The sequence below is a fragment of the Aquarana catesbeiana genome, linkage group LG04 (assembly GCF_042186555.1).
Source record: "Aquarana catesbeiana isolate 2022-GZ linkage group LG04, ASM4218655v1, whole genome shotgun sequence".
Classification (NCBI taxonomy): Eukaryota; Metazoa; Chordata; class Amphibia; order Anura; family Ranidae; genus Aquarana; species Aquarana catesbeiana.
Window position 1 is genome coordinate 141,738,731 of NC_133327.1, and position 22,613 is coordinate 141,761,343.

General features: G+C 43.7%; 42 non-coding genes across 42 annotated transcripts; all 42 read left to right on the forward strand.

Moving 5' to 3' along the window:
• Window positions 1-252: 252 nt before the first annotated feature.
• On the forward strand, window positions 253-325 carry TRNAF-GAA (transfer RNA phenylalanine (anticodon GAA)). Its single transcript has one exon. It is a non-coding gene; the product is annotated as a tRNA-Phe (tRNA).
• Window positions 326-595: 270 nt separating this feature from the next.
• Window positions 596-668, forward strand: TRNAF-GAA (transfer RNA phenylalanine (anticodon GAA)). Its single transcript has one exon. It is a non-coding gene; the product is annotated as a tRNA-Phe (tRNA).
• A 671-nt stretch (window positions 669-1,339) lies between these two features.
• TRNAF-GAA (transfer RNA phenylalanine (anticodon GAA)) lies at window positions 1,340-1,412 on the forward strand. Its single transcript has one exon. It is a non-coding gene; the product is annotated as a tRNA-Phe (tRNA).
• Window positions 1,413-1,682: 270 nt separating this feature from the next.
• TRNAF-GAA (transfer RNA phenylalanine (anticodon GAA)) lies at window positions 1,683-1,755 on the forward strand. Its single transcript has one exon. It is a non-coding gene; the product is annotated as a tRNA-Phe (tRNA).
• Window positions 1,756-2,426: 671 nt separating this feature from the next.
• On the forward strand, window positions 2,427-2,499 carry TRNAF-GAA (transfer RNA phenylalanine (anticodon GAA)). Its single transcript has one exon. It is a non-coding gene; the product is annotated as a tRNA-Phe (tRNA).
• Window positions 2,500-2,769: 270 nt separating this feature from the next.
• TRNAF-GAA (transfer RNA phenylalanine (anticodon GAA)) lies at window positions 2,770-2,843 on the forward strand. The gene has a single exon. It is a non-coding gene; the product is annotated as a tRNA-Phe (tRNA).
• A 671-nt stretch (window positions 2,844-3,514) lies between these two features.
• Window positions 3,515-3,587, forward strand: TRNAF-GAA (transfer RNA phenylalanine (anticodon GAA)). The gene has a single exon. It is a non-coding gene; the product is annotated as a tRNA-Phe (tRNA).
• Window positions 3,588-3,857: 270 nt separating this feature from the next.
• Window positions 3,858-3,930, forward strand: TRNAF-GAA (transfer RNA phenylalanine (anticodon GAA)). The gene has a single exon. It is a non-coding gene; the product is annotated as a tRNA-Phe (tRNA).
• Window positions 3,931-4,601: 671 nt separating this feature from the next.
• On the forward strand, window positions 4,602-4,674 carry TRNAF-GAA (transfer RNA phenylalanine (anticodon GAA)). Its single transcript has one exon. It is a non-coding gene; the product is annotated as a tRNA-Phe (tRNA).
• Window positions 4,675-4,944: 270 nt separating this feature from the next.
• Window positions 4,945-5,017, forward strand: TRNAF-GAA (transfer RNA phenylalanine (anticodon GAA)). Its single transcript has one exon. It is a non-coding gene; the product is annotated as a tRNA-Phe (tRNA).
• A 671-nt stretch (window positions 5,018-5,688) lies between these two features.
• On the forward strand, window positions 5,689-5,761 carry TRNAF-GAA (transfer RNA phenylalanine (anticodon GAA)). The gene has a single exon. It is a non-coding gene; the product is annotated as a tRNA-Phe (tRNA).
• A 228-nt stretch (window positions 5,762-5,989) lies between these two features.
• On the forward strand, window positions 5,990-6,062 carry TRNAF-GAA (transfer RNA phenylalanine (anticodon GAA)). Its single transcript has one exon. It is a non-coding gene; the product is annotated as a tRNA-Phe (tRNA).
• Window positions 6,063-6,332: 270 nt separating this feature from the next.
• Window positions 6,333-6,405, forward strand: TRNAF-GAA (transfer RNA phenylalanine (anticodon GAA)). The gene has a single exon. It is a non-coding gene; the product is annotated as a tRNA-Phe (tRNA).
• Window positions 6,406-7,076: 671 nt separating this feature from the next.
• Window positions 7,077-7,149, forward strand: TRNAF-GAA (transfer RNA phenylalanine (anticodon GAA)). Its single transcript has one exon. It is a non-coding gene; the product is annotated as a tRNA-Phe (tRNA).
• A 270-nt stretch (window positions 7,150-7,419) lies between these two features.
• On the forward strand, window positions 7,420-7,492 carry TRNAF-GAA (transfer RNA phenylalanine (anticodon GAA)). Its single transcript has one exon. It is a non-coding gene; the product is annotated as a tRNA-Phe (tRNA).
• A 671-nt stretch (window positions 7,493-8,163) lies between these two features.
• TRNAF-GAA (transfer RNA phenylalanine (anticodon GAA)) lies at window positions 8,164-8,236 on the forward strand. Its single transcript has one exon. It is a non-coding gene; the product is annotated as a tRNA-Phe (tRNA).
• Window positions 8,237-8,506: 270 nt separating this feature from the next.
• On the forward strand, window positions 8,507-8,579 carry TRNAF-GAA (transfer RNA phenylalanine (anticodon GAA)). The gene has a single exon. It is a non-coding gene; the product is annotated as a tRNA-Phe (tRNA).
• Window positions 8,580-9,250: 671 nt separating this feature from the next.
• On the forward strand, window positions 9,251-9,323 carry TRNAF-GAA (transfer RNA phenylalanine (anticodon GAA)). Its single transcript has one exon. It is a non-coding gene; the product is annotated as a tRNA-Phe (tRNA).
• Window positions 9,324-9,593: 270 nt separating this feature from the next.
• TRNAF-GAA (transfer RNA phenylalanine (anticodon GAA)) lies at window positions 9,594-9,666 on the forward strand. The gene has a single exon. It is a non-coding gene; the product is annotated as a tRNA-Phe (tRNA).
• Window positions 9,667-10,337: 671 nt separating this feature from the next.
• On the forward strand, window positions 10,338-10,410 carry TRNAF-GAA (transfer RNA phenylalanine (anticodon GAA)). Its single transcript has one exon. It is a non-coding gene; the product is annotated as a tRNA-Phe (tRNA).
• A 912-nt stretch (window positions 10,411-11,322) lies between these two features.
• Window positions 11,323-11,395, forward strand: TRNAF-GAA (transfer RNA phenylalanine (anticodon GAA)). Its single transcript has one exon. It is a non-coding gene; the product is annotated as a tRNA-Phe (tRNA).
• A 270-nt stretch (window positions 11,396-11,665) lies between these two features.
• TRNAF-GAA (transfer RNA phenylalanine (anticodon GAA)) lies at window positions 11,666-11,738 on the forward strand. Its single transcript has one exon. It is a non-coding gene; the product is annotated as a tRNA-Phe (tRNA).
• A 671-nt stretch (window positions 11,739-12,409) lies between these two features.
• Window positions 12,410-12,482, forward strand: TRNAF-GAA (transfer RNA phenylalanine (anticodon GAA)). The gene has a single exon. It is a non-coding gene; the product is annotated as a tRNA-Phe (tRNA).
• A 245-nt stretch (window positions 12,483-12,727) lies between these two features.
• TRNAF-GAA (transfer RNA phenylalanine (anticodon GAA)) lies at window positions 12,728-12,800 on the forward strand. The gene has a single exon. It is a non-coding gene; the product is annotated as a tRNA-Phe (tRNA).
• Window positions 12,801-13,471: 671 nt separating this feature from the next.
• Window positions 13,472-13,544, forward strand: TRNAF-GAA (transfer RNA phenylalanine (anticodon GAA)). Its single transcript has one exon. It is a non-coding gene; the product is annotated as a tRNA-Phe (tRNA).
• Window positions 13,545-13,814: 270 nt separating this feature from the next.
• TRNAF-GAA (transfer RNA phenylalanine (anticodon GAA)) lies at window positions 13,815-13,887 on the forward strand. The gene has a single exon. It is a non-coding gene; the product is annotated as a tRNA-Phe (tRNA).
• Window positions 13,888-14,558: 671 nt separating this feature from the next.
• TRNAF-GAA (transfer RNA phenylalanine (anticodon GAA)) lies at window positions 14,559-14,631 on the forward strand. The gene has a single exon. It is a non-coding gene; the product is annotated as a tRNA-Phe (tRNA).
• Window positions 14,632-14,901: 270 nt separating this feature from the next.
• Window positions 14,902-14,974, forward strand: TRNAF-GAA (transfer RNA phenylalanine (anticodon GAA)). The gene has a single exon. It is a non-coding gene; the product is annotated as a tRNA-Phe (tRNA).
• A 672-nt stretch (window positions 14,975-15,646) lies between these two features.
• On the forward strand, window positions 15,647-15,719 carry TRNAF-GAA (transfer RNA phenylalanine (anticodon GAA)). The gene has a single exon. It is a non-coding gene; the product is annotated as a tRNA-Phe (tRNA).
• Window positions 15,720-15,989: 270 nt separating this feature from the next.
• On the forward strand, window positions 15,990-16,062 carry TRNAF-GAA (transfer RNA phenylalanine (anticodon GAA)). The gene has a single exon. It is a non-coding gene; the product is annotated as a tRNA-Phe (tRNA).
• Window positions 16,063-16,734: 672 nt separating this feature from the next.
• TRNAF-GAA (transfer RNA phenylalanine (anticodon GAA)) lies at window positions 16,735-16,807 on the forward strand. Its single transcript has one exon. It is a non-coding gene; the product is annotated as a tRNA-Phe (tRNA).
• Window positions 16,808-17,077: 270 nt separating this feature from the next.
• On the forward strand, window positions 17,078-17,150 carry TRNAF-GAA (transfer RNA phenylalanine (anticodon GAA)). Its single transcript has one exon. It is a non-coding gene; the product is annotated as a tRNA-Phe (tRNA).
• A 671-nt stretch (window positions 17,151-17,821) lies between these two features.
• Window positions 17,822-17,894, forward strand: TRNAF-GAA (transfer RNA phenylalanine (anticodon GAA)). The gene has a single exon. It is a non-coding gene; the product is annotated as a tRNA-Phe (tRNA).
• Window positions 17,895-18,164: 270 nt separating this feature from the next.
• On the forward strand, window positions 18,165-18,237 carry TRNAF-GAA (transfer RNA phenylalanine (anticodon GAA)). The gene has a single exon. It is a non-coding gene; the product is annotated as a tRNA-Phe (tRNA).
• Window positions 18,238-18,909: 672 nt separating this feature from the next.
• On the forward strand, window positions 18,910-18,982 carry TRNAF-GAA (transfer RNA phenylalanine (anticodon GAA)). The gene has a single exon. It is a non-coding gene; the product is annotated as a tRNA-Phe (tRNA).
• Window positions 18,983-19,252: 270 nt separating this feature from the next.
• Window positions 19,253-19,325, forward strand: TRNAF-GAA (transfer RNA phenylalanine (anticodon GAA)). Its single transcript has one exon. It is a non-coding gene; the product is annotated as a tRNA-Phe (tRNA).
• A 671-nt stretch (window positions 19,326-19,996) lies between these two features.
• Window positions 19,997-20,069, forward strand: TRNAF-GAA (transfer RNA phenylalanine (anticodon GAA)). The gene has a single exon. It is a non-coding gene; the product is annotated as a tRNA-Phe (tRNA).
• Window positions 20,070-20,339: 270 nt separating this feature from the next.
• On the forward strand, window positions 20,340-20,412 carry TRNAF-GAA (transfer RNA phenylalanine (anticodon GAA)). The gene has a single exon. It is a non-coding gene; the product is annotated as a tRNA-Phe (tRNA).
• A 672-nt stretch (window positions 20,413-21,084) lies between these two features.
• TRNAF-GAA (transfer RNA phenylalanine (anticodon GAA)) lies at window positions 21,085-21,157 on the forward strand. Its single transcript has one exon. It is a non-coding gene; the product is annotated as a tRNA-Phe (tRNA).
• A 270-nt stretch (window positions 21,158-21,427) lies between these two features.
• Window positions 21,428-21,500, forward strand: TRNAF-GAA (transfer RNA phenylalanine (anticodon GAA)). The gene has a single exon. It is a non-coding gene; the product is annotated as a tRNA-Phe (tRNA).
• Window positions 21,501-22,171: 671 nt separating this feature from the next.
• TRNAF-GAA (transfer RNA phenylalanine (anticodon GAA)) lies at window positions 22,172-22,244 on the forward strand. Its single transcript has one exon. It is a non-coding gene; the product is annotated as a tRNA-Phe (tRNA).
• A 270-nt stretch (window positions 22,245-22,514) lies between these two features.
• Window positions 22,515-22,587, forward strand: TRNAF-GAA (transfer RNA phenylalanine (anticodon GAA)). Its single transcript has one exon. It is a non-coding gene; the product is annotated as a tRNA-Phe (tRNA).
• The last annotated feature ends 26 nt before the right edge of the window (window positions 22,588-22,613 follow it).

Genomic DNA, 22,613 nt, shown 5'->3' on the forward strand with positions numbered 1-22,613 from the left:
TTATGCTGGAAATCCAGGAAGTTCTGGAAATAGACGGCCAGCAGACAGGCAACAATCACAACATGAAAGGAGATTTTTGAACCGAGCTTATATTTGATTGTCAAAAATAACTATTGTTTTTACTGCGGGTACAATGCTGATGTTATAAAATAGAAGTGAATGCTGTGACTATAAATCTCCTTTAAGGGCTCTATGATGCCTTCGTGTCGACGCATGGTGCCACGTGACTTCTGGTCACACAAACTGCAGTGTGCCAAAATAGCTCAGTTGGGAGAGCGTTAGACTGAAGATCTAAAGGTCCCTGGTTCGATCCCGGGTTTCGGCAAGCGTTGTAGTTTTAACAAAGATCCCACTACGTGTGATTGTTTGTCTATCCTGTTAATCAGGCTAGTGCGCGTTTGATTCTTTCGCTTCCCATGTGCCTGTTGGTCATAACAGAGTGGTTGCTTAGTTTCACCTGGAACAAAGTCAAGGATCTTGCTGCCTGTTTTCATTTCCGGCAACATGCAACGACATAAAAATTTCACTCATCAATAGCATCCCTGCACACCAGCACATGGTACCTCACAATTGTAGGCAACAGTTAGCACAACAGGCCGAAATAGCTCAGTTGGGAGAGCGTTAGACTGAAGATCTAAAGGTCCCTGGTTCGATCCTGGGTTTCGGCAACTGGACATGCTTGTTTTGGTTTACCGCTTCCTGACAAGAAAAGGAAGACCAAGGGGAAGGTTTAGAAAGTTGTTTAGAGCAGATTAGGGTCTCGGGGGCAGCTGAAACTCAATTGTGCAGCATCCCGCAGTTTATGCTTTTCTCAGTCAATGTGCAAGGACATGTCAAAAGATTTTACACCAATACTCATAGCGCTGCAGAACCTCAGGAAATAAAGTCCAGCATGTTGCATTTTTGAAGCCCTCACCTGCAATATACCAATGAAACCGGTGGGAACAAGACCTAGCCGGCTTTGAAAGATAGTAAAAGTCATGACAATCCCAAAGCTAGCCTTAGACAACTTGATGAAAGCAAGTAGAACTTTTTTCATGTGTAGTCCTTAGAAACTGAAAGTAAACAGCAGAGGAGAAACTGCAAATTATGCTGGAAATCCAGGAAGTTCTGGAAATAGACGGCCAGCAGACAGGCAACAATCACAACATGAAAGGAGATTTTTGAACCGAGCTTATATTTGATTGTCAAAAATAACTATTGTTTTTACTGCGGGTACAATGCTGATGTTATAAAATAGAAGTGAATGCTGTGACTATAAATCTCCTTTAAGGGCTCTATGATGCCTTCGTGTCGACGCATGGTGCCACGTGACTTCTGGTCACACATACTGCAGTGTGCCAAAATAGCTCAGTTGGGAGAGCGTTAGACTGAAGATCTAAAGGTCCCTGGTTCGATCCCGGGTTTCGGCAAGCGTTGTAGTTTTAACAAAGATCCCACTACGTGTGATTGTTTGTCTATCCTGTTAATCAGGCTAGTGCGTGTTTGATTCTTTCGCTTCCCATGTGCCTGTTGGTCATAACAGAGTGGTTGCTTAGTTTCACCTGGAACAAAGTCAAGGATCTTGCTGCCTGTTTTCATTTCCGGCAACATGCAACGACATAAAAATTTCACTCATCAATAGCATCCCTGCACACCAGCACATGGTACCTCACAATTGTAGGCAACAGTTAGCACAACAGGCCGAAATAGCTCAGTTGGGAGAGCGTTAGACTGAAGATCTAAAGGTCCCTGGTTCGATCCCGGGTTTCGGCAACTGGACATGCTTGTTTTGGTTTACCGCTTCCTGACAAGAAAAGGAAGACCAAGGGGAAGGTTTAGAAAGTTGTTTAGAGCAGATTAGGGTCTCGGGGGCAGCTGAAACTCAATTGTGCAGCATCCCGCAGTTTATGCTTTTCTCAGTCAATGTGCAAGGACATGTCAAAAGATTTTACACCAATACTCATAGCGCTGCAGAACCTCAGGAAATAAAGTCCAGCATGTTGCATTTTTGAAGCCCTCACCTGCAATATACCAATGAAACCGGTGGGAACAAGACCTAGCCGGCTTTGAAAGATAGTAAAAGTCATGACAATCCCAAAGCTAGCCTTAGACAACTTGATGAAAGCAAGTAGAACTTTTTTCATGTGTAGTCCTTAGAAACTGAAAGTAAACAGCAGAGGAGAAACTGCAAATTATGCTGGAAATCCAGGAAGTTCTGGAAATAGACGGCCAGCAGACAGGCAACAATCACAACATGAAAGGAGATTTTTGAACCGAGCTTATATTTGATTGTCAAAAATAACTATTGTTTTTACTGCGGGTACAATGCTGATGTTATAAAATAGAAGTGAATGCTGTGACTATAAATCTCCTTTAAGGGCTCTATGATGCCTTCGTGTCGACGCATGGTGCCACGTGACTTCTGGTCACACAAACTGCAGTGTGCCAAAATAGCTCAGTTGGGAGAGCGTTAGACTGAAGATCTAAAGGTCCCTGGTTCGATCCCGGGTTTCGGCAAGCGTTGTAGTTTTAACAAAGATCCCACCACGTGTGATTGTTTGTCTATCCTGTTAATCAGGCTAGTGCGTGTTTGATTCTTTCGCTTCCCATGTGCCTGTTGGTCATAACAGAGTGGTTGCTTAGTTTCACCTGGAACAAAGTCAAGGATCTTGCTGCCTGTTTTCATTTCCGGCAACATGCAACGACATAAAAATTTCACTCATCAATAGCATCCCTGCACACCAGCACATGGTACCTCACAATTGTAGGCAACAGTTAGCACAACAGGCCGAAATAGCTCAGTTGGGAGAGCGTTAGACTGAAGATCTTAAAGGTCCCTGGTTCGATCCCGGGTTTCGGCAACTGGACATGCTTGTTTTGGTTTACCGCTTCCTGACAAGAAAAGGAAGACCAAGGGGAAGGTTTAGAAAGTTGTTTAGAGCAGATTAGGGTCTCGGGGGCAGCTGAAACTCAATTGTGCAGCATCCCGCAGTTTATGCTTTTCTCAGTCAATGTGCAAGGACATGTCAAAAGATTTTACACCAATACTCATAGCGCTGCAGAACCTCAGGAAATAAAGTCCAGCATGTTGCATTTTTGAAGCCCTCACCTGCAATATACCAATGAAACCGGTGGGAACAAGACCTAGCCGGCTTTGAAAGATAGTAAAAGTCATGACAATCCCAAAGCTAGCCTTAGACAACTTGATGAAAGCAAGTAGAACTTTTTTCATGTGTAGTCCTTAGAAACTGAAAGTAAACAGCAGAGGAGAAACTGCAAATTATGCTGGAAATCCAGGAAGTTCTGGAAATAGACGGCCAGCAGACAGGCAACAATCACAACATGAAAGGAGATTTTTGAACCGAGCTTATATTTGATTGTCAAAAATAACTATTGTTTTTACTGCGGGTACAATGCTGATGTTATAAAATAGAAGTGAATGCTGTGACTATAAATCTCCTTTAAGGGCTCTATGATGCCTTCGTGTCGACGCATGGTGCCACGTGACTTCTGGTCACACAAACTGCAGTGTGCCAAAATAGCTCAGTTGGGAGAGCGTTAGACTGAAGATCTAAAGGTCCCTGGTTCGATCCCGGGTTTCGGCAAGCGTTGTAGTTTTAACAAAGATCCCACTACGTGTGATTGTTTGTCTATCCTGTTAATCAGGCTAGTGCGCGTTTGATTCTTTCGCTTCCCATGTGCCTGTTGGTCATAACAGAGTGGTTGCTTAGTTTCACCTGGAACAAAGTCAAGGATCTTGCTGCCTGTTTTCATTTCCGGCAACATGCAACGACATAAAAATTTCACTCATCAATAGCATCCCTGCACACCAGCACATGGTACCTCACAATTGTAGGCAACAGTTAGCACAACAGGCCGAAATAGCTCAGTTGGGAGAGCGTTAGACTGAAGATCTAAAGGTCCCTGGTTCGATCCCGGGTTTCGGCAACTGGACATGCTTGTTTTGGTTTACCGCTTCCTGACAAGAAAAGGAAGACCAAGGGGAAGGTTTAGAAAGTTGTTTAGAGCAGATTAGGGTCTCGGGGGCAGCTGAAACTCAATTGTGCAGCATCCCGCAGTTTATGCTTTTCTCAGTCAATGTGCAAGGACATGTCAAAAGATTTTACACCAATACTCATAGCGCTGCAGAACCTCAGGAAATAAAGTCCAGCATGTTGCATTTTTGAAGCCCTCACCTGCAATATACCAATGAAACCGGTGGGAACAAGACCTAGCCGGCTTTGAAAGATAGTAAAAGTCATGACAATCCCAAAGCTAGCCTTAGACAACTTGATGAAAGCAAGTAGAACTTTTTTGATGTGTAGTCCTTAGAAACTGAAAGTAAACAGCAGAGGAGAAACTGCAAATTATGCTGGAAATCCAGGAAGTTCTGGAAATAGACGGCCAGCAGACAGGCAACAATCACAACATGAAAGGAGATTTTTGAACCGAGCTTATATTTGATTGTCAAAAATAACTATTGTTTTTACTGCGGGTACAATGCTGATGTTATAAAATAGAAGTGAATGCTGTGACTATAAATCTCCTTTAAGGGCTCTATGATGCCTTCGTGTCGACGCATGGTGCCACGTGACTTCTGGTCACACAAACTGCAGTGTGCCAAAATAGCTCAGTTGGGAGAGCGTTAGACTGAAGATCTAAAGGTCCCTGGTTCGATCCCGGGTTTCGGCAAGCGTTGTAGTTTTAACAAAGATCCCACTACGTGTGATTGTTTGTCTATCCTGTTAATCAGGCTAGTGCGTGTTTGATTCTTTCGCTTCCCATGTGCCTGTTGGTCATAACAGAGTGGTTGCTTAGTTTCACCTGGAACAAAGTCAAGGATCTTGCTGCCTGTTTTCATTTCCGGCAACATGCAACGACATAAAAATTTCACTCATCAATAGCATCCCTGCACACCAGCACATGGTACCTCACAATTGTAGGCAACAGTTAGCACAACAGGCCGAAATAGCTCAGTTGGGAGAGCGTTAGACTGAAGATCTAAAGGTCCCTGGTTCGATCCCGGGTTTCGGCAACTGGACATGCTTGTTTTGGTTTACCGCTTCCTGACAAGAAAAGGAAGACCAAGGGGAAGGTTTAGAAAGTTGTTTAGAGCAGATTAGGGTCTCGGGGGCAGCTGAAACTCAATTGTGCAGCATCCCGCAGTTTATGCTTTTCTCAGTCAATGTGCAAGGACATGTCAAAAGATTTTACACCAATACTCATAGCGCTGCAGAACCTCAGGAAATAAAGTCCAGCATGTTGCATTTTTGAAGCCCTCACCTGCAATATACCAATGAAACCGGTGGGAACAAGACCTAGCCGGCTTTGAAAGATAGTAAAAGTCATGACAATCCCAAAGCTAGCCTTAGACAACTTGATGAAAGCAAGTAGAACTTTTTTCATGTGTAGTCCTTAGAAACTGAAAGTAAACAGCAGAGGAGAAACTGCAAATTATGCTGGAAATCCAGGAAGTTCTGGAAATAGACGGCCAGCAGACAGGCAACAATCACAACATGAAAGGAGATTTTTGAACCGAGCTTATATTTGATTGTCAAAAATAACTATTGTTTTTACTGCGGGTACAATGCTGATGTTATAAAATAGAAGTGAATGCTGTGACTATAAATCTCCTTTAAGGGCTCTATGATGCCTTCGTGTCGACGCATGGTGCCACGTGACTTCTGGTCACACAAACTGCAGTGTGCCAAAATAGCTCAGTTGGGAGAGCGTTAGACTGAAGATCTAAAGGTCCCTGGTTCGATCCCGGGTTTCGGCAAGCGTTGTAGTTTTAACAAAGATCCCACTACGTGTGATTGTTTGTCTATCCTGTTAATCAGGCTAGTGCGTGTTTGATTCTTTCGCTTCCCATGTGCCTGTTGGTCATAACAGAGTGGTTGCTTAGTTTCACCTGGAACAAAGTCAAGGATCTTGCTGCCTGTTTTCATTTCCGGCAACATGCAACGACATGGTGCCACGTGACTTCTGGTCACACAAACTGCAGTGTGCCAAAATAGCTCAGTTGGGAGAGCGTTAGACTGAAGATCTAAAGGTCCCTGGTTCGATCCCGGGTTTCGGCAAGCGTTGTAGTTTTAACAAAGATCCCACTACGTGTGATTGTTTGTCTATCCTGTTAATCAGGCTAGTGCGCGTTTGATTCTTTCGCTTCCCATGTGCCTGTTGGTCATAACAGAGTGGTTGCTTAGTTTCACCTGGAACAAAGTCAAGGATCTTGCTGCCTGTTTTCATTTCCGGCAACATGCAACGACATAAAAATTTCACTCATCAATAGCATCCCTGCACACCAGCACATGGTACCTCACAATTGTAGGCAACAGTTAGCACAACAGGCCGAAATAGCTCAGTTGGGAGAGCGTTAGACTGAAGATCTAAAGGTCCCTGGTTCGATCCCGGGTTTCGGCAACTGGACATGCTTGTTTTGGTTTACCGCTTCCTGACAAGAAAAGGAAGACCAAGGGGAAGGTTTAGAAAGTTGTTTAGAGCAGATTAGGGTCTCGGGGGCAGCTGAAACTCAATTGTGCAGCATCCCGCAGTTTATGCTTTTCTCAGTCAATGTGCAAGGACATGTCAAAAGATTTTACACCAATACTCATAGCGCTGCAGAACCTCAGGAAATAAAGTCCAGCATGTTGCATTTTTGAAGCCCTCACCTGCAATATACCAATGAAACCGGTGGGAACAAGACCTAGCCGGCTTTGAAAGATAGTAAAAGTCATGACAATCCCAAAGCTAGCCTTAGACAACTTGATGAAAGCAAGTAGAACTTTTTTCATGTGTAGTCCTTAGAAACTGAAAGTAAACAGCAGAGGAGAAACTGCAAATTATGCTGGAAATCCAGGAAGTTCTGGAAATAGACGGCCAGCAGACAGGCAACAATCACAACATGAAAGGAGATTTTTGAACCGAGCTTATATTTGATTGTCAAAAATAACTATTGTTTTTACTGCGGGTACAATGCTGATGTTATAAAATAGAAGTGAATGCTGTGACTATAAATCTCCTTTAAGGGCTCTATGATGCCTTCGTGTCGACGCATGGTGCCACGTGACTTCTGGTCACACAAACTGCAGTGTGCCAAAATAGCTCAGTTGGGAGAGCGTTAGACTGAAGATCTAAAGGTCCCTGGTTCGATCCCGGGTTTCGGCAAGCGTTGTAGTTTTAACAAAGATCCCACTACGTGTGATTGTTTGTCTATCCTGTTAATCAGGCTAGTGCGTGTTTGATTCTTTCGCTTCCCATGTGCCTGTTGGTCATAACAGAGTGGTTGCTTAGTTTCACCTGGAACAAAGTCAAGGATCTTGCTGCCTGTTTTCATTTCCGGCAACATGCAACGACATAAAAATTTCACTCATCAATAGCATCCCTGCACACCAGCACATGGTACCTCACAATTGTAGGCAACAGTTAGCACAACAGGCCGAAATAGCTCAGTTGGGAGAGCGTTAGACTGAAGATCTAAAGGTCCCTGGTTCGATCCCGGGTTTCGGCAACTGGACATGCTTGTTTTGGTTTACCGCTTCCTGACAAGAAAAGGAAGACCAAGGGGAAGGTTTAGAAAGTTGTTTAGAGCAGATTAGGGTCTCGGGGGCAGCTGAAACTCAATTGTGCAGCATCCCGCAGTTTATGCTTTTCTCAGTCAATGTGCAAGGACATGTCAAAAGATTTTACACCAATACTCATAGCGCTGCAGAACCTCAGGAAATAAAGTCCAGCATGTTGCATTTTTGAAGCCCTCACCTGCAATATACCAATGAAACCGGTGGGAACAAGACCTAGCCGGCTTTGAAAGATAGTAAAAGTCATGACAATCCCAAAGCTAGCCTTAGACAACTTGATGAAAGCAAGTAGAACTTTTTTCATGTGTAGTCCTTAGAAACTGAAAGTAAACAGCAGAGGAGAAACTGCAAATTATGCTGGAAATCCAGGAAGTTCTGGAAATAGACGGCCAGCAGACAGGCAACAATCACAACATGAAAGGAGATTTTTGAACCGAGCTTATATTTGATTGTCAAAAATAACTATTGTTTTTACTGCGGGTACAATGCTGATGTTATAAAATAGAAGTGAATGCTGTGACTATAAATCTCCTTTAAGGGCTCTATGATGCCTTCGTGTCGACGCATGGTGCCACGTGACTTCTGGTCACACAAACTGCAGTGTGCCAAAATAGCTCAGTTGGGAGAGCGTTAGACTGAAGATCTAAAGGTCCCTGGTTCGATCCCGGGTTTCGGCAAGCGTTGTAGTTTTAACAAAGATCCCACTACGTGTGATTGTTTGTCTATCCTGTTAATCAGGCTAGTGCGTGTTTGATTCTTTCGCTTCCCATGTGCCTGTTGGTCATAACAGAGTGGTTGCTTAGTTTCACCTGGAACAAAGTCAAGGATCTTGCTGCCTGTTTTCATTTCCGGCAACATGCAACGACATAAAAATTTCACTCATCAATAGCATCCCTGCACACCAGCACATGGTACCTCACAATTGTAGGCAACAGTTAGCACAACAGGCCGAAATAGCTCAGTTGGGAGAGCGTTAGACTGAAGATCTAAAGGTCCCTGGTTCGATCCCGGGTTTCGGCAACTGGACATGCTTGTTTTGGTTTACCGCTTCCTGACAAGAAAAGGAAGACCAAGGGGAAGGTTTAGAAAGTTGTTTAGAGCAGATTAGGGTCTCGGGGGCAGCTGAAACTCAATTGTGCAGCATCCCGCAGTTTATGCTTTTCTCAGTCAATGTGCAAGGACATGTCAAAAGATTTTACACCAATACTCATAGCGCTGCAGAACCTCAGGAAATAAAGTCCAGCATGTTGCATTTTTGAAGCCCTCACCTGCAATATACCAATGAAACCGGTGGGAACAAGACCTAGCCGGCTTTGAAAGATAGTAAAAGTCATGACAATCCCAAAGCTAGCCTTAGACAACTTGATGAAAGCAAGTAGAACTTTTTTCATGTGTAGTCCTTAGAAACTGAAAGTAAACAGCAGAGGAGAAACTGCAAATTATGCTGGAAATCCAGGAAGTTCTGGAAATAGACGGCCAGCAGACAGGCAACAATCACAACATGAAAGGAGATTTTTGAACCGAGCTTATATTTGATTGTCAAAAATAACTATTGTTTTTACTGCGGGTACAATGCTGATGTTATAAAATAGAAGTGAATGCTGTGACTATAAATCTCCTTTAAGGGCTCTATGATGCCTTCGTGTCGACGCATGGTGCCACGTGACTTCTGGTCACACAAACTGCAGTGTGCCAAAATAGCTCAGTTGGGAGAGTGTTAGACTGAAGATCTAAAGGTCCCTGGTTCGATCCCGGGTTTCGGCAAGCGTTGTAGTTTTAACAAAGATCCCACTACGTGTGATTGTTTGTCTATCCTGTTAATCAGGCTAGTGCGCGTTTGATTCTTTCGCTTCCCATGTGCCTGTTGGTCATAACAGAGTGGTTGCTTAGTTTCACCTGGAACAAAGTCAAGGATCTTGCTGCCTGTTTTCATTTCCGGCAACATGCAACGACATAAAAATTTCACTCATCAATAGCATCCCTGCACACCAGCACATGGTACCTCACAATTGTAGGCAACAGTTAGCACAACAGGCCGAAATAGCTCAGTTGGGAGAGCGTTAGACTGAAGATCTAAAGGTCCCTGGTTCGATCCCGGGTTTCGGCAACTGGACATGCTTGTTTTGGTTTACCGCTTCCTGACAAGAAAAGGAAGACCAAGGGGAAGGTTTAGAAAGTTGTTTAGAGCAGATTAGGGTCTCGGGGGCAGCTGAAACTCAATTGTGCAGCATCCCGCAGTTTATGCTTTTCTCAGTCAATGTGCAAGGACATGTCAAAAGATTTTACACCAATACTCATAGCGCTGCAGAACCTCAGGAAATAAAGTCCAGCATGTTGCATTTTTGAAGCCCTCACCTGCAATATACCAATGAAACCGGTGGGAACAAGACCTAGCCGGCTTTGAAAGATAGTAAAAGTCATGACAATCCCAAAGCTAGCCTTAGACAACTTGATGAAAGCAAGTAGAACTTTTTTGATGTGTAGTCCTTAGAAACTGAAAGTAAACAGCAGAGGAGAAACTGCAAATTATGCTGGAAATCCAGGAAGTTCTGGAAATAGACGGCCAGCAGACAGGCAACAATCACAACATGAAAGGAGATTTTTGAACCGAGCTTATATTTGATTGTCAAAAATAACTATTGTTTTTACTGCGGGTACAATGCTGATGTTATAAAATAGAAGTGAATGCTGTGACTATAAATCTCCTTTAAGGGCTCTATGATGCCTTCGTGTCGACGCATGGTGCCACGTGACTTCTGGTCACACAAACTGCAGTGTGCCAAAATAGCTCAGTTGGGAGAGCGTTAGACTGAAGATCTAAAGGTCCCTGGTTCGATCCCGGGTTTCGGCAAGCGTTGTAGTTTTAACAAAGATCCCACTACGTGTGATTGTTTGTCTATCCTGTTAATCAGGCTAGTGCGTGTTTGATTCTTTCGCTTCCCATGTGCCTGTTGGTCATAACAGAGTGGTTGCTTAGTTTCACCTGGAACAAAGTCAAGGATCTTGCTGCCTGTTTTCATTTCCGGCAACATGCAACGACATAAAAATTTCACTCATCAATAGCATCCCTGGTTCGATCCCGGGTTTCGGCAACTGGACATGCTTGTTTTGGTTTACCGCTTCCTGACAAGAAAAGGAAGACCAAGGGGAAGGTTTAGAAAGTTGTTTAGAGCAGATTAGGGTCTCGGGGGCAGCTGAAACTCAATTGTGCAGCATCCCGCAGTTTATGCTTTTCTCAGTCAATGTGCAAGGACATGTCAAAAGATTTTACACCAATACTCATAGCGCTGCAGAACCTCAGGAAATAAAGTCCAGCATGTTGCATTTTTGAAGCCCTCACCTGCAATATACCAATGAAACCGGTGGGAACAAGACCTAGCCGGCTTTGAAAGATAGTAAAAGTCATGACAATCCCAAAGCTAGCCTTAGACAACTTGATGAAAGCAAGTAGAACTTTTTTCATGTGTAGTCCTTAGAAACTGAAAGTAAACAGCAGAGGAGAAACTGCAAATTATGCTGGAAATCCAGGAAGTTCTGGAAATAGACGGCCAGCAGACAGGCAACAATCACAACATGAAAGGAGATTTTTGAACCGAGCTTATATTTGATTGTCAAAAATAACTATTGTTTTTACTGCGGGTACAATGCTGATGTTATAAAATAGAAGTGAATGCTGTGACTATAAATCTCCTTTAAGGGCTCTATGATGCCTTTGTGTCGACGCATGGTGCCACGTGACTTCTGGTCACACAAACTGCAGTGTGCCAAAATAGCTCAGTTGGGAGAGCGTTAGACTGAAGATCTAAAGGTCCCTGGTTCGATCCCGGGTTTCGGCAAGCGTTGTAGTTTTAACAAAGATCCCACTACGTGTGATTGTTTGTCTATCCTGTTAATCAGGCTAGTGCGTGTTTGATTCTTTCGCTTCCCATGTGCCTGTTGGTCATAACAGAGTGGTTGCTTAGTTTCACCTGGAACAAAGTCAAGGATGTTGCTGCCTGTTTTCATTTCCGGCAACATGCAACGACATAAAAATTTCACTCATCAATAGCATCCCTGCACACCAGCACATGGTACCTCACAATTGTAGGCAACAGTTAGCACAACAGGCCGAAATAGCTCAGTTGGGAGAGCGTTAGACTGAAGATCTAAAGGTCCCTGGTTCGATCCCGGGTTTCGGCAACTGGACATGCTTGTTTTGGTTTACCGCTTCCTGACAAGAAAAGGAAGACCAAGGGGAAGGTTTAGAAAGTTGTTTAGAGCAGATTAGGGTCTCGGGGGCAGCTGAAACTCAATTGTGCAGCATCCCGCAGTTTATGCTTTTCTCAGTCAATGTGCAAGGACATGTCAAAAGATTTTACACCAATACTCATAGCGCTGCAGAACCTCAGGAAATAAAGTCCAGCATGTTGCATTTTTGAAGCCCTCACCTGCAATATACCAATGAAACCGGTGGGAACAAGACCTAGCCGGCTTTGAAAGATAGTAAAAGTCATGACAATCCCAACGCTAGCCTTAGACAACTTGATGAAAGCAAGTAGAACTTTTTTGATGTGTAGTCCTTAGAAACTGAAAGTAAACAGCAGAGGAGAAACTGCAAATTATGCTGGAAATCCAGGAAGTTCTGGAAATAGACGGCCAGCAGACAGGCAACAATCACAACATGAAAGGAGATTTTTGAACCGAGCTTATATTTGATTGTCAAAAATAACTATTGTTTTTACTGCGGGTACAATGCTGATGTTATAAAATAGAAGTGAATGCTGTGACTATAAATCTCCTTTAAGGGCTCTATGATGCCTTCGTGTCGACGCATGGTGCCACGTGACTTCTGGTCACACAAACTGCAGTGTGCCAAAATAGCTCAGTTGGGAGAGCGTTAGACTGAAGATCTAAAGGTCCCTGGTTCGATCCCGGGTTTCGGCAAGCGTTGTGTGATTGTTTGTCTATCCTGTTAATCAGGCTAGTGCGTGTTTGATTCTTTCGCTTCCCATGTGCCTGTTGGTCATAACAGAGTGGTTGCTTAGTTTCACCTGGAACAAAGTCAAGGATCTTGCTGCCTGTTTTCATTTCCGGCAACATGCAACGACATAAAAATTTCACTCATCAATAGCATCCCTGCACACCAGCACATGGTACCTCACAATTGTAGGCAACAATTAGCACAACAGGCCGAAATAGCTCAGTTGGGAGAGCGTTAGACTGAAGATCTAAAGGTCCCTGGTTCGATCCCGGGTTTCGGCAACTGGACATGCTTGTTTTGGTTTACCGCTTCCTGACAAGAAAAGGAAGACCAAGGGGAAGGTTTAGAAAGTTGTTTAGAGCAGATTAGGGTCTCGGGGGCAGCTGAAACTCAATTGTGCAGCATCCCGCAGTTTATGCTTTTCTCAGTCAATGTGCAAGGACATGTCAAAAGATTTTACACCAATACTCATAGCGCTGCAGAACCTCAGGAAATAAAGTCCAGCATGTTGCATTTTTGAAGCCCTCACCTGCAATATACCAATGAAACCGGTGGGAACAAGACCTAGCCGGCTTTGAAAGATAGTAAAAGTCATGACAATCCCAAAGCTAGCCTTAGACAACTTGATGAAAGCAAGTAGAACTTTTTTGATGTGTAGTCCTTAGAAACTGAAAGTAAACAGCAGAGGAGAAACTGCAAATTATGCTGGAAATCCAGGAAGTTCTGGAAATAGACGGCCAGCAGACAGGCAACAATCACAACATGAAAGGAGATTTTTGAACCGAGCTTATATTTGATTGTCAAAAATAACTATTGTTTTTACTGCGGGTACAATGCTGATGTTATAAAATAGAAGTGAATGCTGTGACTATAAATCTCCTTTAAGGGCTCTATGATGCCTTCGTGTCGACGCATGGTGCCACGTGACTTCTGGTCACACAAACTGCAGTGTGCCAAAATAGCTCAGTTGGGAGAGCGTTAGACTGAAGATCTAAAGGTCCCTGGTTCGATCCCGGGTTTCGGCAAGCGTTGTAGTTTTAACAAAGATCCCACTACGTGTGATTGTTTGTCTATCCTGTTAATCAGGCTAGTGCGCGTTTGATTCTTTCGCTTCCCATGTGCCTGTTGGTCATAACAGAGTGGTTGCTTAGTTTCACCTGGAACAAAGTCAAGGATCTTGCTGCCTGTTTTCATTTCCGGCAACATGCAACGACATAAAAATTTCACTCATCAATAGCATCCCTGCACACCAGCACATGGTACCTCACAATTGTAGGCAACAGTTAGCACAACAGGCCGAAATAGCTCAGTTGGGAGAGCGTTAGACTGAAGATCTAAAGGTCCCTGGTTCGATCCCGGGTTTCGGCAACTGGACATGCTTGTTTTGGTTTACCGCTTCCTGACAAGAAAAGGAAGACCAAGGGGAAGGTTTAGAAAGTTGTTTAGAGCAGATTAGGGTCTCGGGGGCAGCTGAAACTCAATTGTGCAGCATCCCGCAGTTTATGCTTTTCTCAGTCAATGTGCAAGGACATGTCAAAAGATTTTACACCAATACTCATAGCGCTGCAGAACCTCAGGAAATAAAGTCCAGCATGTTGCATTTTTGAAGCCCTCACCTGCAATATACCAATGAAACCGGTGGGAACAAGACCTAGCCGGCTTTGAAAGATAGTAAAAGTCATGACAATCCCAAAGCTAGCCTTAGACAACTTGATGAAAGCAAGTAGAACTTTTTTCATGTGTAGTCCTTAGAAACTGAAAGTAAACAGCAGAGGAGAAACTGCAAATTATGCTGGAAATCCAGGAAGTTCTGGAAATAGACGGCCAGCAGACAGGCAACAATCACAACATGAAAGGAGATTTTTGAACCGAGCTTATATTTGATTGTCAAAAATAACTATTGTTTTTACTGCGGGTACAATGCTGATGTTATAAAATAGAAGTGAATGCTGTGACTATAAATCTCCTTTAAGGGCTCTATGATGCCTTCGTGTCGACGCATGGTGCCACGTGACTTCTGGTCACACAAACTGCAGTGTGCCAAAATAGCTCAGTTGGGAGAGCGTTAGACTGAAGATCTAAAGGTCCCTGGTTCGATCCCGGGTTTCGGCAAGCGTTGTAGTTTTAACAAAGATCCCACTACGTGTGATTGTTTGTCTATCCTGTTAATCAGGCTAGTGCGTGTTTGATTCTTTCGCTTCCCATGTGCCTGTTGGTCATAACAGAGTGGTTGCTTAGTTTCACCTGGAACAAAGTCAAGGATCTTGCTGCCTGTTTTCATTTCCGGCAACATGCAACGACATAAAAATTTCACTCATCAATAGCATCCCTGCACACCAGCACATGGTACCTCACAATTGTAGGCAACAGTTAGCACAACAGGCCGAAATAGCTCAGTTGGGAGAGCGTTAGACTGAAGATCTAAAGGTCCCTGGTTCGATCCCGGGTTTCGGCAACTGGACATGCTTGTTTTTTGTTTACCGCTTCCTGACAAGAAAAGGAAGACCAAGGGGAAGGTTTAGAAAGTTGTTTAGAGCAGATTAGGGTCTCGGGGGCAGCTGAAACTCAATTGTGCAGCATCCCGCAGTTTATGCTTTTCTCAGTCAATGTGCAAGGACATGTCAAAAGATTTTACACCAATACTCATAGCGCTGCAGAACCTCAGGAAATAAAGTCCAGCATGTTGCATTTTTGAAGCCCTCACCTGCAATATACCAATGAAACCGGTGGGAACAAGACCTAGCCGGCTTTGAAAGATAGTAAAAGTCATGACAATCCCAAAGCTAGCCTTAGACAACTTGATGAAAGCAAGTAGAACTTTTTTCATGTGTAGTCCTTAGAAACTGAAAGTAAACAGCAGAGGAGAAACTGCAAATTATGCTGGAAATCCAGGAAGTTCTGGAAATAGACGGCCAGCAGACAGGCAACAATCACAACATGAAAGGAGATTTTTGAACCGAGCTTATATTTGATTGTCAAAAATAACTATTGTTTTTACTGCGGGTACAATGCTGATGTTATAAAATAGAAGTGAATGCTGTGACTATAAATCTCCTTTAAGGGCTCTATGATGCCTTCGTGTCGACGCATGGTGCCACGTGACTTCTGGTCACACAAACTGCAGTGTGCCAAAATAGCTCAGTTGGGAGAGCGTTAGACTGAAGATCTAAAGGTCCCTGGTTCGATCCCGGGTTTCGGCAAGCGTTGTAGTTTTAACAAAGATCCCACTACGTGTGATTGTTTGTCTATCCTGTTAATCAGGCTAGTGCGTGTTTGATTCTTTCGCTTCCCATGTGCCTGTTGGTCATAACAGAGTGGTTGCTTAGTTTCACCTGGAACAAAGTCAAGGATCTTGCTGCCTGTTTTCATTTCCGGCAACATGCAACGACATAAAAATTTCACTCATCAATAGCATCCCTGCACACCAGCACATGGTACCTCACAATTGTAGGCAACAGTTAGCACAACAGGCCGAAATAGCTCAGTTGGGAGAGCGTTAGACTGAAGATCTAAAGGTCCCTGGTTCGATCCCGGGTTTCGGCAACTGGACATGCTTGTTTTTTGTTTACCGCTTCCTGACAAGAAAAGGAAGACCAAGGGGAAGGTTTAGAAAGTTGTTTAGAGCAGATTAGGGTCTCGGGGGCAGCTGAAACTCAATTGTGCAGCATCCCGCAGTTTATGCTTTTCTCAGTCAATGTGCAAGGACATGTCAAAAGATTTTACACCAATACTCATAGCGCTGCAGAACCTCAGGAAATAAAGTCCAGCATGTTGCATTTTTGAAGCCCTCACCTGCAATATACCAATGAAACCGGTGGGAACAAGACCTAGCCGGCTTTGAAAGATAGTAAAAGTCATGACAATCCCAAAGCTAGCCTTAGACAACTTGATGAAAGCAAGTAGAACTTTTTTCATGTGTAGTCCTTAGAAACTGAAAGTAAACAGCAGAGGAGAAACTGCAAATTATGCTGGAAATCCAGGAAGTTCTGGAAATAGACGGCCAGCAGACAGGCAACAATCACAACATGAAAGGAGATTTTTGAACCGAGCTTATATTTGATTGTCAAAAATAACTATTGTTTTTACTGCGGGTACAATGCTGATGTTATAAAATAGAAGTGAATGCTGTGACTATAAATCTCCTTTAAGGGCTCTATGATGCCTTCGTGTCGACGCATGGTGCCACGTGACTTCTGGTCACACAAACTGCAGTGTGCCAAAATAGCTCAGTTGGGAGAGCGTTAGACTGAAGATCTAAAGGTCCCTGGTTCGATCCCGGGTTTCGGCAAGCGTTGTAGTTTTAACAAAGATCCCACTACGTGTGATTGTTTGTCTATCCTGTTAATCAGGCTAGTGCGTGTTTGATTCTTTCGCTTCCCATGTGCCTGTTGGTCATAACAGAGTGGTTGCTTAGTTTCACCTGGAACAAAGTCAAGGATCTTGCTGCCTGTTTTCATTTCCGGCAACATGCAACGACATAAAAATTTCACTCATCAATAGCATCCCTGCACACCAGCACATGGTACCTCACAATTGTGGGCAACAGTTAGCACAACAGGCCGAAATAGCTCAGTTGGGAGAGCGTTAGACTGAAGATCTAAAGGTCCCTGGTTCGATCCCGGGTTTCGGCAACTGGACATGCTTGTTTTGGTTTACCGCTTCCTGACAAGAAAAGGAAGACCAAGGGGAAGGTTTAGAAAGTTGTTTAGAGCAGATTAGGGTCTCGGGGGCAGCTGAAACTCAATTGTGCAGCATCCCGCAGTTTATGCTTTTCTCAGTCAATGTGCAAGGACATGTCAAAAGATTTTACACCAATACTCATAGCGCTGCAGAACCTCAGGAAATAAAGTCCAGCATGTTGCATTTTTGAAGCCCTCACCTGCAATATACCAATGAAACCGGTGGGAACAAGACCTAGCCGGCTTTGAAAGATAGTAAAAGTCATGACAATCCCAAAGCTAGCCTTAGACAACTTGATGAAAGCAAGTAGAACTTTTTTGATGTGTAGTCCTTAGAAACTGAAAGTAAACAGCAGAGGAGAAACTGCAAATTATGCTGGAAATCCAGGAAGTTCTGGAAATAGACGGCCAGCAGACAGGCAACAATCACAACATGAAAGGAGATTTTTGAACCGAGCTTATATTTGATTGTCAAAAATAACTATTGTTTTTACTGCGGGTACAATGCTGATGTTATAAAATAGAAGTGAATGCTGTGACTATAAATCTCCTTTAAGGGCTCTATGATGCCTTCGTGTCGACGCATGGTGCCACGTGACTTCTGGTCACACAAACTGCAGTGTGCCAAAATAGCTCAGTTGGGAGAGCGTTAGACTGAAGATCTAAAGGTCCCTGGTTCGATCCTGGGTTTCGGCAAGCGTTGTAGTTTTAACAAAGATCCCACTACGTGTGATTGTTTGTCTATCCTGTTAATCAGGCTAGTGCGTGTTTGATTCTTTCGCTTCCCATGTGCCTGTTGGTCATAACAGAGTGGTTGCTTAGTTTCACCTGGAACAAAGTCAAGGATCTTGCTGCCTGTTTTCATTTCCGGCAACATGCAACGACATAAAAATTTCACTCATCAATAGCATCCCTGCACACCAGCACATGGTACCTCACAATTGTAGGCAACAGTTAGCACAACAGGCCGAAATAGCTCAGTTGGGAGAGCGTTAGACTGAAGATCTAAAGGTCCCTGGTTCGATCCCGGGTTTCGGCAACTGGACATGCTTGTTTTTTGTTTACCGCTTCCTGACAAGAAAAGGAAGACCAAGGGGAAGGTTTAGAAAGTTGATTAGAGCAGATTAGGGTCTCGGGGGCAGCTGAAACTCAATTGTGCAGCATCCCGCAGTTTATGCTTTTCTCAGTCAATGTGCAAGGACATGTCAAAAGATTTTACACCAATACTCATAGCGCTGCAGAACCTCAGGAAATAAAGTCCAGCATGTTGCATTTTTGAAGCCCTCACCTGCAATATACCAATGAAACCGGTGGGAACAAGACCTAGCCGGCTTTGAAAGATAGTAAAAGTCATGACAATCCCAAAGCTAGCCTTAGACAACTTGATGAAAGCAAGTAGAACTTTTTTCATGTGTAGTCCTTAGAAACTGAAAGTAAACAGCAGAGGAGAAACTGCAAATTATGCTGGAAATCCAGGAAGTTCTGGAAATAGACGGCCAGCAGACAGGCAACAATCACAACATGAAAGGAGATTTTTGAACCGAGCTTATATTTGATTGTCAAAAATAACTATTGTTTTTACTGCGGGTACAATGCTGATGTTATAAAATAGAAGTGAATGCTGTGACTATAAATCTCCTTTAAGGGCTCTATGATGCCTTCGTGTCGACGCATGGTGCCACGTGACTTCGGGTCACACAAACTGCAGTGTGCCAAAATAGCTCAGTTGGGAGAGCGTTAGACTGAAGATCTAAAGGTCCCTGGTTCGATCCCGGGTTTCGGCAAGCGTTGTAGTTTTAACAAAGATCCCACTACGTGTGATTGTTTGTCTATCCTGTTAATCAGGCTAGTGCGTGTTTGATTCTTTCGCTTCCCATGTGCCTGTTGGTCATAACAGAGTGGTTGCTTAGTTTCACCTGGAACAAAGTCAAGGATCTTGCTGCCTGTTTTCATTTCCGGCAACATGCAACGACATAAAAATTTCACTCATCAATAGCATCCCTGCACACCAGCACATGGTACCTCACAATTGTAGGCAACAGTTAGCACAACAGGCCGAAATAGCTCAGTTGGGAGAGCGTTAGACTGAAGATCTAAAGGTCCCTGGTTCGATCCCGGGTTTCGGCAACTGGACATGCTTGTTTTGGTTTACCGCTTCCTGACAAGAAAAGGAAGACCAAGGGGAAGGTTTAGAAAGTTGTTTAGAGCAGATTAGGGTCTCGGGGGCAGCTGAAACTCAATTGTGCAGCATCCCGCAGTTTATGCTTTTCTCAGTCAATGTGCAAGGACATGTCAAAAGATTTTACACCAATACTCATAGCGCTGCAGAACCTCAGGAAATAAAGTCCAGCATGTTGCATTTTTGAAGCCCTCACCTGCAATATACCAATGAAACCGGTGGGAACAAGACCTAGCCGGCTTTGAAAGATAGTAAAAGTCATGACAATCCCAAAGCTAGCCTTAGACAACTTGATGAAAGCAAGTAGAACTTTTTTGATGTGTAGTCCTTAGAAACTGAAAGTAAACAGCAGAGGAGAAACTGCAAATTATGCTGGAAATCCAGGAAGTTCTGGAAATAGACGGCCAGCAGACAGGCAACAATCACAACATGAAAGGAGATTTTTGAACCGAGCTTATATTTGATTGTCAAAAATAACTATTGTTTTTACTGCGGGTACAATGCTGATGTTATAAAATAGAAGTGAATGCTGTGACTATAAATCTCCTTTAAGGGCTCTATGATGCCTTCGTGTCGACGCATGGTGCCATGTGACTTCTGGTCACACAAACTGCAGTGTGCCAAAATAGCTCAGTTGGGAGAGCGTTAGACTGAAGATCTAAAGGTCCCTGGTTCGATCCCGGGTTTCGGCAAGCGTTGTAGTTTTAACAAAGATCCCACTACGTGTGATTGTTTGTCTATCCTGTTAATCAGGCTAGTGCGTGTTTGATTCTTTCGCTTCCCATGTGCCTGTTGGTCATAACAGAGTGGTTGCTTAGTTTCACCTGGAACAAAGTCAAGGATCTTGCTGCCTGTTTTCATTTCCGGCAACATGCAACGACATAAAAATTTCACTCATCAATAGCATCCCTGCACACCAGCACATGGTACCTCACAATTGTAGGCAACAGTTAGCACAACAGGCCGAAATAGCTCAGTTGGGAGAGCGTTAGACTGAAGATCTAAAGGTCCCTGGTTCGATCCCGGGTTTCGGCAACTGGACATGCTTGTTTTTTGTTTACCGCTTCCTGACAAGAAAAGGAAGACCAAGGGGAAGGTTTAGAAAGTTGATTAGAGCAGATTAGGGTCTCGGGGGCAGCTGAAACTCAATTGTGCAGCATCCCGCAGTTTATGCTTTTCTCAGTCAATGTGCAAGGACATGTCAAAAGATTTTACACCAATACTCATAGCGCTGCAGAACCTCAGGAAATAAAGTCCAGCATGTTGCATTTTTGAAGCCCTCACCTGCAATATACCAATGAAACCGGTGGGAACAAGACCTAGCCGGCTTTGAAAGATAGTAAAAGTCATGACAATCCCAAAGCTAGCCTTAGACAACTTGATGAAAGCAAGTAGAACTTTTTTCATGTGTAGTCCTTAGAAACTGAAAGTAAACAGCAGAGGAGAAACTGCAAATTATGCTGGAAATCCAGGAAGTTCTGGAAATAGACGGCCAGCAGACAGGCAACAATCACAACATGAAAGGAGATTTTTGAACCGAGCTTATATTTGATTGTCAAAAATAACTATTGTTTTTACTGCGGGTACAATGCTGATGTTATAAAATAGAAGTGAATGCTGTGACTATAAATCTCCTTTAAGGGCTCTATGATGCCTTCGTGTCGACGCATGGTGCCACGTGACTTCGGGTCACACAAACTGCAGTGTGCCAAAATAGCTCAGTTGGGAGAGCGTTAGACTGAAGATCTAAAGGTCCCTGGTTCGATCCCGGGTTTCGGCAAGCGTTGTAGTTTTAACAAAGATCCCACTACGTGTGATTGTTTGTCTATCCTGTTAATCAGGCTAGTGCGTGTTTGATTCTTTCGCTTCCCATGTGCCTGTTGGTCATAACAGAGTGGTTGCTTAGTTTCACCTGGAACAAAGTCAAGGATCTTGCTGCCTGTTTTCATTTCCGGCAACATGCAACGACATAAAAATTTCACTCATCAATAGCATCCCTGCACACCAGCACATGGTACCTCACAATTGTAGGCAACAGTTAGCACAACAGGCCGAAATAGCTCAGTTGGGAGAGCGTTAGACTGAAGATCTAAAGGTCCCTGGTTCGATCCCGGGTTTCGGCAACTGGACATGCTTGTTTTGGTTTACCGCTTCCTGACAAGAAAAGGAAGACCAAGGGGAAGGTTTAGAAAGTTGTTTAGAGCAGATTAGGGTCTCGGGGGCAGCTGAAACTCAATTGTGCAGCATCCCGCAGTTTATGCTTTTCTCAGTCAATGTGCAAGGACATGTCAAAAGATTTTACACCAATACTCATAGCGCTGCAGAACCTCAGGAAATAAAGTCCAGCATGTTGCATTTTTGAAGCCCTCACCTGCAATATACCAATGAAACCGGTGGGAACAAGACCTAGCCGGCTTTGAAAGATAGTAAAAGTCATGACAATCCCAAAGCTAGCCTTAGACAACTTGATGAAAGCAAGTAGAACTTTTTTGATGTGTAGTCCTTAGAAACTGAAAGTAAACAGCAGAGGAGAAACTGCAAATTATGCTGGAAATCCAGGAAGTTCTGGAAATAGACGGCCAGCAGACAGGCAACAATCACAACATGAAAGGAGATTTTTGAACCGAGCTTATATTTGATTGTCAAAAATAACTATTGTTTTTACTGCGGGTACAATGCTGATGTTATAAAATAGAAGTGAATGCTGTGACTATAAATCTCCTTTAAGGGCTCTATGATGCCTTCGTGTCGACGCATGGTGCCATGTGACTTCTGGTCACACAAACTGCAGTGTGCCAAAATAGCTCAGTTGGGAGAGCGTTAGACTGAAGATCTAAAGGTCCCTGGTTCGATCCCGGGTTTCGGCAAGCGTTGTAGTTTTAACAAAGATCCCACTACGTGTGATTGTTTGTCTATCCTGTTAATCAGGCTAGTGCGTGTTTGATTCTTTCGCTTCCCATGTGCCTGTTGGTCATAACAGAGTGGTTGCTTAGTTTCACCTGGAACAAAGTCAAGGATCTTGCTGCCTGTTTTCATTTCCGGCAACATGCAACGACATAAAAATTTCACTCATCAATAGCATCCCTGCACACCAGCACATGGTACCTCACAATTGTAGGCAACAGTTAGCACAACAGGCTGAAATAGCTCAGTTGGGAGAGCGTTAGACTGAAGATCTAAAGGTCCCTGGTTCGATCCCGGGTTTCGGCAACTGGACATGCTTGTTTTGGTTTACC